The sequence below is a fragment of the Palaemon carinicauda genome, chromosome 12 (genome assembly GCF_036898095.1).
Source record: "Palaemon carinicauda isolate YSFRI2023 chromosome 12, ASM3689809v2, whole genome shotgun sequence".
Lineage (NCBI taxonomy): Eukaryota > Metazoa > Arthropoda > Malacostraca > Decapoda > Palaemonidae > Palaemon > Palaemon carinicauda.
The window spans coordinates 9,363,418-9,375,188 of record NC_090736.1 but is presented as its reverse complement, the minus strand read 5'-3'; the positions used below and the strand labels follow the sequence as shown (position 1 = coordinate 9,375,188).

General features: G+C 31.4%; 1 protein-coding gene across 3 annotated transcripts in view; it reads left to right on the top strand.

Annotated features, from left to right (window-relative positions):
- Positions 1 to 11,771, top strand: part of LOC137651205 (longitudinals lacking protein, isoforms H/M/V-like) — a 167,665-nt gene that overhangs the window by 138,343 nt on the left and 17,551 nt on the right. The window lies entirely within an intron of this gene.

Genomic DNA, 11,771 nt, shown 5'->3' with positions numbered 1-11,771 from the left:
AATAATAGCGACTGTGTGAGTTGTTTAATAACTATGCAAGTTCAACATTTAGAAAATAAAAAATTAATGAGATTATGCAATGAAATATGCAGAGAAGAAAATGTTATACATGCATTTTGATAACTAGTTTACTTGTATTTTTTGTTTGCTTTCTCTCTCTCTCTCTCTCTCTCTCTCTCTCTCTCTCTCTCTCTCTCTCTCTCTCTCTCTCTCTCTCTATATATATATATATATATATATATATATATATATAATATATATTTATATATATATATATATATATATATATATATGTGCATATATATATGTATATTTATACTGTATATATATATATATATATATATATATATATATATATATACATATATATATATATATATATATATGTATGTATATATATAAATATATATATATATATATATATACTGTATATATATATATATATATATATATATATATATATATATATTTATTTATATATATGAATACATACCGTATATATGTATATATGAAAATGGAACTTTTATATTCATTCAGTCATAAGATATTTTGCCAACATATATAATGAAAGTTTGAGTGTATTGTGTAAAAAAAAATCTCTTATAGATAATGAGGCTGTGCTTTGTGTGCGTGTTTTTACGGTTTTGATTTTCCAATATATATATATATATTTTTAGTATATTACAGAATCTTCTTATGAAAATTTATTTTGGTTTTGGTGAAAGATATATAAGAAATATATTGTAAAATGTTAAGATTTGAAAATCAGATAGATACATACATGAATACACACACGCGCACACACACACACACACACACACACATATATATATATATACCTATATATATACACACACACATATATGTATATATATATATATATATATATATATATATATATATATATATGTATACACACACACACACATATATATATATATATATATATATATATATATATATATATATATGTATACACACACACACACACATATATATATATATATATATATATATATATATATATATATATGTGTGTGTGTGTGTGGTGTGTGTATGTATGTATGTGTGCGTATGTATATCTCCATACTATAGTCTATCAGTATGATATGTTTCTTAAACAGGCCTACTATAAGAAACAGAAAATCCAGTAAATCACTATATGTCGACCATTACAGAATGGTCCCCACCGAAATTTGGTGTATTTTCTGTATATTCTAAAAAAAAAAAATATAACAATTAATGGATATGAAAGTTATATATTGTTGTACACAGAAAGGCTGGCGAAGTATTTACAAGTTAGAATGTATTAAAAGTAATATTTTATTTTAGAGAGATGTTAAATAATAATTTGTTATGCAAAGGGGAAAGGGGAGTACTAGAATCGACTGCCGAGTACTCGTGACGTGTGTACTGCAGTAGAGATGTGTTTGATCTGGTATAGGGAGGGTGAAAGGTAAGAGAAGGAGCACCTGGTTCGTGCCTTGGTGGTTTCAAGTAGTAGGACTCTGTGCTGAAGGAAGGTGAAGTAGGAGAGAAAGGATTCAATGTAATAAGGTTGAGGAAGACTGAGGGGAAACGGTTGATAGAGGAACATATCCTTGTTGAAGACAAGTTAAATGGAGGTGAAGCGGGTTATTAGGTGGAAGGTCAAGAGAGAGATAGAGAAAAAGGTGGCGTAATGAAAGGATGGAGAATTACAGAAAGAAAAAGGTTTTGCTGGAGGAATATCCTTTCCATGGAAATAGAGAATCCTTATCAAAGCAACCGACCCCTTACTTAAAGGGCAGCATTGATTGTGGATTTCGATTGAAATGAGGAAGAGAGTTGGATGGCTACAGATATTTGGGGAAAAATAGACAAGCCAAAATTAGATTGGCTTTTGAATGGGAAATGATATGGTGAGGTGGGTTAGTTGACCAAACATTCAAAACTGTTTTAGTATTACGGTTGTACCAACCGTGTGTCACACAATTGTACATAATTCCTTTTGTATATATTATGCTTGTATCTGCGCTCTTCCCTCGCACTAAAAAGAACCTGAATGATCATGTCTCCGGTTTTGCTCTGTGACATTGTCTGTCTCTCGAACATGTTATGTCCTGTTGCCTTGAGGTTTTGTATATAAAGGAGAGTGTTCCTTAATTAACAACTCAGTTGATTGCATCCTGCCTTTGAGTTCACAACCCTCTCTCGGCTCCCACCAATGTGACGGAGTCGAGAGAGGGTTGTGAACTCAAAGGCAGGATGCAATCAACTGAGTTGTTTATTAAGGAACACTCCTTTATATACAAAACCTCAAGGCAACAGGACATAACATGTTCGAGAGACAGACAATGTCACAGAGCAAAACCGGAGACATGATCATTCAGGTTCTTTTTAGTGCGAGGGAAGAGCGCAGATACAAGCATAATATATACAAAAGGAATTATGTACAATTGTGTGACACACGGTTGGTACAGGGTGTTACTGTTTGGTGATTAATTCCGTTTCTTTGGTTACGGATGCGTTAGGCGAATGTGCCTTTGTAGGTTTAAGTGAAGTAACATTGAAAATGTTAATTAGAGAAATATGTATTCATTATCTTTTTTTTTATTTATTTTTGGTCTGGTTGTTAGATTATAATGTTTGCAAAGTGTTTTTATTATTCCCACCGTGTTATTGTGTTATTGGGTCAATGGCGTAGGGGTTCAGACAATGCATGAATAGTAATTTGTTTATTACGTACGCATACTTTAGTATATTTGTATGTTATGCTGCTGAGATATCTCAGTCTAGAATTTACAGAAGGAATTTTCCTTGCGTAAATAATATTAATAACAAAGTTACTTTGATAACCTTGTTTGACCTGTTTTGCAAATTTGCACAAGTTCATTCACCTGTGATGTCTTGGTAGATAGTCAATCAAAAGAATTTTTACTTTATTTATTCATTCCTTTTATATGGTTAATGGTATGAACACTACCCTTTTATTTAATATACCCGTCAACTTGTCAAATTTATTTATCAAAATCACCACTATGAGGAATTTCTGGTTGAATTTATTGATCAAAATCAGTATTATGAGGATTTTTTAGTCATTTATTTATCAAAATCACCATTATGAGGAATTTCTGGTCAAATTTATTTATCAACATCAATATTATGAGGATTTTCTGATCATATGTATTTATCAATTTCACTTTTGAGGATTTTCTGGATGAATTTATTGATCAAAATCAGTATTAGTAGGATTTTCTGGTCAAATTTATTTATCAAATCAATATTATGAGGGTTTTCTGGGTAAATTTATTCATCAGAATCACTATTATGTGAATTTTTTGTTTAAGTTTATTTATCAAAATCACTATTATGAAGATTTTTGGGTTAAATTTATTGATAAAAATCCCTATTATGAGGATTTTTGTATCAAATATATTTCTCAAAATCACTGTTATGAGGATTTTTTTTTTAATTTATCAAAATCAATATTATAAGGATTTTCTGATCAAGTATATTTATCAATCTCACTTAAGAGGATTTTCTGGTTAAATTTGTTTATCAAAATTGTTATTATGAGGATTTTCTGTTTAAATTTAATTATCCAAATTGCTATTATGAGGATTTTCTGTTTAAATTTAATTATCAAAATTGATATTATGAGGATTTTCTGTTTAAATTTAATTATCAAAATTGCTATTATGAGGATTTTCTGTTTAAATTTAATTATCAAAATTGCTATTATGAGGATTTTCTGTTTAAATTTAATTATCAAAATTGCTATTATGAGGATTTTCTGTTTAAATTTAATTATCAAAATTGCTATTATGAGGATTTTCTGTTTAAATTTAATTATCAAAATTGCTATTATGAGGATTTTCTGTTTAAATTTAATTATCAAAATTGCTATTATGAGGATTTTCTGTTTAAATTTAATTATCAAAATTGCTATTATGAGGATTTTCTGTTTTAATTTATTTATCAAAATCACTATTATGAGGATTTTTTTCAAATATATTTAATCAATTTCACTTATGAGGATTTTGTGGTTAAATTTATTTATCAAAATCACTATTAGGAGAACTGCATTTTCTTAGAAGTGATGCATTTTACAAAAAGGGAAAAATACTTAATAATATTAATTGCTATGTAGCTGAATCCCCCCCACCAAAAAAAAAAAAAAAAAAAAAAAGATTGATTAGGTGACTTGGCTGTTTGATTATCACCTTGAAGACCAAAGTAAGGATTATAATGATAGTATTTTGTTTACATGGCTGAACCCTAAGTCATGTAAGGGGGTGTGTTTCAGAAGGAGCTCAACTTGCAGACAATTCGATTCTCAATGACTCGACTTACAAACAATCCGACCTACAGAAACCTCGACTTACAAACAATCCTACCTACAGAAACCTCGACTTACAAACAATCCGATCTATAGAAACCTCGACTTTCAAACAATCCGATCTATAGAAACCTCGACTTTCAAACAATCCGATCTATAGAAACCTCGACTTACAAACAATCCGATCTATAGAAACCTCGACTTACAAACAATCCGATCTATAGAAACCTCGACTTTCAAACAATCCGATCTATAGAAACCTCGACTTACAAACAATCCTACCTACAGAAACCTCGACTTACAAACAATCCTACCTACAGAAACCTCGACATACAAACAATTCGAATTGCAAACATTTTGACGTATAAACAATTAGACTTTTTATTTGATAATCTATACTTAATTTCAAACAAGTAGAAAAAAAAATAGAATTTTAACCAGAATTTTAACAGACCTAATGCTAATATTTAAAGTTTAACCTTTAGATTTTCAAATCAGAATTTTAACCGGAATTGTAATAATGTTAATATTTAAACTGAACTTTTAGATGTGATTAGTAGATTTTCGAATCAAATTTTTGACCAGAATTGTATTAATGTTAATTAAAAATTTTGACCGGAAATGTAATAATGTTAATTCGAAATTTTGACCAGAATTATATTAATGTTAATTCAAAATTTTGACCAGAATTGTAATAATGTTAATTCAAAATTTTGACAGGAAATGTAATAATGTTAATTCAAAATTTTAATCGGAAATGTAATGATGTTAATTCAAAATTTTGACCAGAAATGTAATAATGTTAATTCAAAGTTTTGACCTGAAATGTGAATGTTAATTCAAAATTTTAACCGGAAATGTAATAATGTTAATTAAAAATTTTGACCAGAAATGTGATAATGTTAATTCAAAATTTTGACCTGAAATGTGAATGTTAATTCAAAATTTTAACCGGAAATGTAATGATGTTAATTCAAAATTTTTACCAGAAATGTAATAATGTTAATTCAAAAATTTGACCTGAAATGTGAATGTTAATTCAAAATTTTGTCCAGAACTGTAATGTTAATTCAAAATTTTGACCGGAAATGTAACAATGTTTATTTAATTTTTTTTGACCAGGATTGTAATAATGTTATTTCAAAATTTTGACCAGAAATGTAATAATATTAATTCAAAATTTTGACCAGGATTGTAATAATGTTAATTCAAAAATTTGACCTGTAATGTGAATGTTAATTCAAAATTTTATCCAGAACTGTAAAAACGTTAATTCAAAATTTTTGACCAGAAATGTAATAATGTTGATTCAAAATTTTGACCAGAATTGTAATAATGTTAATTCAAAATTTTGACAGGAAATGTAATAATGTTAATTCAAAATTTTGACCGGAATTGTAATAATGTTAATTCAAAATTTTTACCTGGATTGCAATAATGTTAATTCAAAATTTTGACCAGAAATACAATAATGTTAATTCAAAATCTTGACCAGAAATATATTAATGTTAATTCAAAATTTTGACCAAGAATGTAATAACGTTAATTCAAAATTGTGTCCGGTAATGTAATAATGTTAATTCAAAAATTTTGACCGGAAATGTAATAATGTTAATTAAAATTTTTTACCAGAAATGTAATAATGTTAATTCAAAATTTTGACCGGAAATATAATACGTAATGTTAATCAAAAGTTTTGACCAGAAATGTAATAATGTTAATTCAAAATTTTGTCCTGAAATGTGAATGTTAATTCAAAATTTTGTATAGAACTGTAATAATGTTAATTCAAAATTTTGACCGGAAATGTAATAATTTTAATTCAAAATTTTGACCAGAATTGTAATGATAATAATATTCAAACAGAACCTTAAGATGTGATTATTAGATTTTTGTATCAGAAGTTCATCTTATTTCAGTGATCTGTGACAGGTGGAGGCTGTGTTTGAAAACAGGAAAAGTAATTGAAAAGAAATTTCCAAGGTCATAGGATTGTATATAACTATGACGTCACCAAATAAAATCACACGTTGCTTTTTGTCTCATAGTATTTTTGCATCAATATTGTAAAATATTTATACGAAAGAATAAAACTATATTGCCTTATATTTCGCCTTTCTTACCTCCGCCAACGAAGTTGGAAGGAGGTCATGTTTTCGCCCCTGTTTGTGTATTTGTGTGTGTGTGTGTTTGTGAACAGCTTCCTGGTCACAATTTTAATCGTAATGAAACTTCAAGGCATTAACTGTTATATTCATAGCGTTTGAATATTTTCTATATAAGCTTAAAGGTTTTTAGCTTCTTCATTTGAAATTAGTACCTTGAATCTGGTGGCACATTAAATGAGAAACATTGTAAACTCATAATTTATAAAACGTATTGCATTATTTCTTGCGATAAATTAGACGGAATTCATGTCCGAGTTTAATCAAATCAGTGACTATTCAAATCTCATTTGGGGGTAACAAGAAAGAACTACATTTAGTGTAAGCACATCCAAGTTCGATTAGGACTTTACTTTATTATTATTATTATTATTATTATTATTATTATTATTATTATTATTATTATTACTTGCTAAGCTACAACCCTGGTTGGAAAAGCAGATGCTATAAGCCCAGGGACTCCAACAGGGAAAATAGCCCATTGGGGAAAGGATATAAGCAAAAATAAAAATTTAAGAGGAACGACATTAAAATAAATATCTCCTATATAAACTATAAAAACTAACAGAACAAGAGGAAGAGAAACAAGACAGAACAGCATGCCCGAGTGTACCCTCAAGCAAGAGAACTCTAACCCATGACAGTGGCAGACTATGGTACAGAGGCTATGGCACTACCCAAGAATAGAGAACAATGGTTTGATTTTGGAGTGTCCTTCTCCTAGAACTGCTTACCATAGCTAAAGAGCCTCTTCTACCCTTAACAAGAGGAAAGTGGCCACTGAACAATTACAGTACAGTAGTTAACCCCTTGAGTGAAGAAGAATTGTTTGGTAATCTCAGTGTTGTCAGGTGTATGAGGACAGAGGAAATGTGAAAAGAATAGGCCAGACTATTGTACTTTATTTTAGGGGCAGTTTTTAATTTTTGGTTTCATTCTCCTCTTGAAAGTCTTGATATCTTCAATCTTTAGAATATCTAGTGGGAACTTATTTTATAGTCTCTGGGCCGCATATTTAAAGGATATAGAGCCTAGAGTAGACACACACACATATATATATATATATATATATATATATATATATATATATATATATATATATTATATATATATATATATTATATATATATATATATATATATACTGTCAAAATTTTTCATTAGAAAGCGGTAACAATCTTGGAATAAAGGTTGCTAGACATATACCGTTTTAAAAAGATATATTGACGTAAATGAGTGATATTACGGTCACCAACCCGTAAAAGATAATAACAAAGGAGGGTAAAAATTACGGCCGCCTATATTTCACTGAAATATGTCTGAAAACCGTATATTTTACGGAGAATTTCCGATTAAAATTACGGTTTTTTTAATTGTAGGTTCCAAGAATTTGAAACCATCTGTAACTATTTTCGAGTCAACACGATTTGTTGGCTGCAATTCTCTTAGATGTTTTGGACGTCCGGTTTTGGTAAACTTTAAACAATAACCTCTAGATTTATTATACAATATCTCAATAACGTCAATTGTGAAACTAGTAGTTTCTGAGATGCAAAGCTGCAGAAGATGATGCAATCTCATTGCCGTGTCTTTTTTATGAAATATGTATTCTATTAGAACTCTCTCTCTCTCTCTCTCTCTCTCTCTCTCTCTCTCTCTCTCTCTCTCTCTCTCTCTCTCTCTCTCTCTCTCTCTGTATATATATATATATATATATATATATATATATATATATATATATATTATATATATGTATGTATATATGTATATATATATATATATATATATATATATATACACACACACTAATGCCTCATAACCAAGTAATGAAGGACTTACAAATGCATAATGAAAACTACAACTGGATATTCTGGATTCATATTTTTTTCTTTTATTCCCTATTGCAGTTTCAGATAATTTCTCAAAAAAAAAAAATAAATAAAATAAAAAATCAAATCACCAGTTCTTCCTCACCCCCCACAAAAAAAAAATTTAAAAAAATTCCAAAATCTTCCCCCCCCCCCATAAGTAGCCATCTACTTTACCTCTGTAAAGAGATATTGACCTCATTGACCTCCCCACGCTGTTTACGTTCTATGATGCTTGTTTTCCTGGCCCCAGCGACGACACATGCCCAAAATTCTATGAATCATGACCGTATTATTGCTGACAAAGCGCCTCGTGTTGAGCACTGCAAGCATTACTTATGGTTCAATGGAGCGTCTCTTTAGCACCTATACTCAATTCTTTATAACAAGACGTATTTGCACTGACTCCCAGGGGTGCCCTTTTAACTCTGAAAAATTTCTCACTAGCTGATGGTTAGAATGATTTTGTCTAACTAATCAGCTAGTAGGATACTTTTCCGAGTTAAAAGGGCACCCCTGCGAGTTAGTGAATATATTCTAATCACTCAGCTCGTAGGAAACATTTCCGAGCCTAAAGGGCACCCCCTGCCAGTTAGTGCAAATGCGCCTCATTAAAAAAATTTGAGTATAGCTGCTCTCACTCTTTCGCCTTCTACCACACCTCTGTTTGCTTTATATTAGGGTTCTGGTGGCCTGTTGGTAACGTCCTTATCTGGTGATCGCCAGACTGGGGTTCGAGTCCCGCTCAAACTCTTTAGTTCTTTTGGCCACTTCAACCTCGCCATCCTTGTGAGCTAAGGATTGGGTATTTGGGGGAGCCTATAGTTTTATATGCTGAGTCGTGAGCAGCCATTGCCTAGCCCTACTTGGTCCTACCTTGGGTGAAGAGGTGACTTGGGTGCTGATCAGAAGTGTATATGGTCAGTGTGTAGGGCATTATCCTGCTTGATGGGGAAATGTCACTGTCCCTTACCTCTGCCATTCATGAGCGCCCTTTAAACTGAATGATTTTCCTGCATTCTGATTAGTTAGAATTATCTTGCCCAACCAATCAGCGATCAGGACACTTTTCTGAGCTAAAAGGGTACTGCTGTGAGTCGTTGCAAATCTGCCTCACTGAAAAGAATTGACTATAGGCCACATAGCCCAAATTAATAAATCCAATCTAGAAGTCTTTACTTCATACCTTGACTACTTCATTGTCAGTTTTAGAAATATTCAGGGTCGCCATACTCACCACAGATCTATTTCCCCTGGAACTGATGTCATGGACATATTTTTAGAGGCCCATCTTTCCTGCAATTCAGTTTCAATCTCACGCATGTTGAATACATAAAACACTTTCATCATCTGTAAACTTTTTGTAGTTACTGTAACATCTGTTCCTGTAAAATATTGTACTGTCCAAATGTTATGCCTCATAAGGGTCATATTACGTTGTTGTATATACATTATTATTATTATTATTATTATTATTATTATTAGCCAAGCTACAACCCTAGTTGGAAAAGCAAGATGCTCTAAGCCCAATGCCCCAACAGGGAAAATACCCCAGTGAGGAAAGGAAGTAAGGAAATAAATAAATGATGAGAACAAATTAACAATAAATCATTCTACAATCAGTAACAATGTCAAAACAGATATTTCATATATAAACTCTAAAAAGACCTATGTCGGCCTGTTCAACATAAAAACATTTGATGCAGCTTTGAACTTATGAAGTTCTACTGATTCAACTACCCGATTAGGAAGATCATTCCACAACTCGGTCACAGCTGGAATAAAACTTCTAGTATACTGCCTGCCTAGTTACGAACAGGATTGAATTGTCCAGGAAGATCTGAATGTAAAGGATGGTCAGAATTATGAAAAATCTTATGCAACATGCATAATGAACTAATTGAACGACGGTACCAAACATTAATATCTAGATCAGGAATAAGGAATTTAATGGACAGTAAGTTTCTGTCCAACAAATTAAGATGAGAATCAGCAGCTGAAGACCAGACAGGAGAACATTACTCAAAACAAAGTAGTAAGGAAAAATTAAAACTCTTCTTCAGAATAGATTGATCACCGAAAATCTTGAAAGACTTTCTCAATAAGCCATTTTTTTTGTGCAATTGAAGAAGACACATAATGTAAGGGCCCTCAGAAACAGAATAAAGAAAAAAAAACATATATTTAAGTTGATATTATTAATGCAGACCTGTACACCTATGACTAGGAAGTAAGTAGGTGAGTAAAATATTTATTGGTATTTATAGGTGAGGCATAGTTATTTGGTGGAGTTACAAATTGTGTTTATCTTGGTTTTGTTATAAAGTACGTCAAACCTATTTAATCAGTATAACACTAACTGTAGAGCTACTTGCTGTCCAAGCAAAAGGTATAGACTATAGAGGAAAGCAGATTATGTGTATGAGATCAGCCAATATGCTTCTTTAAATCCTGGGACTCAGAGGATCCAAACAGATCTATTAAAGGGTAAAATTGAATAACTCTCAGCTTGGACTCGCCATTTGCATCCACCAAACACAAGATGAAGATAAAACTAGTCTGCGCATTGATTTAGCAGATATAGCTTCCAGACAAGCTAAGTATAAGCAAATAAAGATAAATCAAAGATAGATGCAAAAATTTAATGTTTCCCGATTGATTCGGTACATCTGGCTACCAGACAGCCTAGCTCGTGGCAAAAAGTGAAATCGTCAGCCCCTTCACTCAGTAGGTCAAAATTTGATCAGTCTTGCAGGGCTTGCCACCGGACAGACCAGGTAGATGCAAAAAAAAAAAAAAAAAAAAAAAAAAAAAAAAAAAAAAAAAAAAAAAAAACCACACACATTTGCACCTTAGCCCAGCATATCTGACTACCAAACATATCGGGCAGAGGTAAAAATTAAATCAATCTTTGCAGATTTGGTTATCAGCCAGGACAGGGAGAGGCAGATATGTAATCAGTCTGTAATTTTACTCGGTAGTTCAACCCTTTGACAGGCAGGGTGGAGGTAAAAATTTAACTAGCGTGCGCCTCCTTGTGTCATGTCCGGCAACCATGCAGACCAGGTGGAGCCAGGAATTAAGTTATTCTTCACAACCGAACTGACCAGAAGGAACCCAAAATGAAATCGGTCAGCGTCTAGCCTTTTTTTTTTTACCTAAGGATCCACAAGTTAATTTTTCTTCTATATAATCCACCAGAGGTCGTTAGTTCCAAAGCCTAATTAGAGCTCAAGTGTTGCTCTTGTATAAGGATAAAATCACACGATTTCATCTCCTGGATTTTTTCGGACACACTACATGTGAAGAGCAGTGTATAGCATTTCATATTCGTCAGAGTTCACGACTGCTGTAATAGCATACGAAAGTTTTTCATGTATTGTTCTTTTTTTCCTGGCTAGTACAGTGGTAACGTATT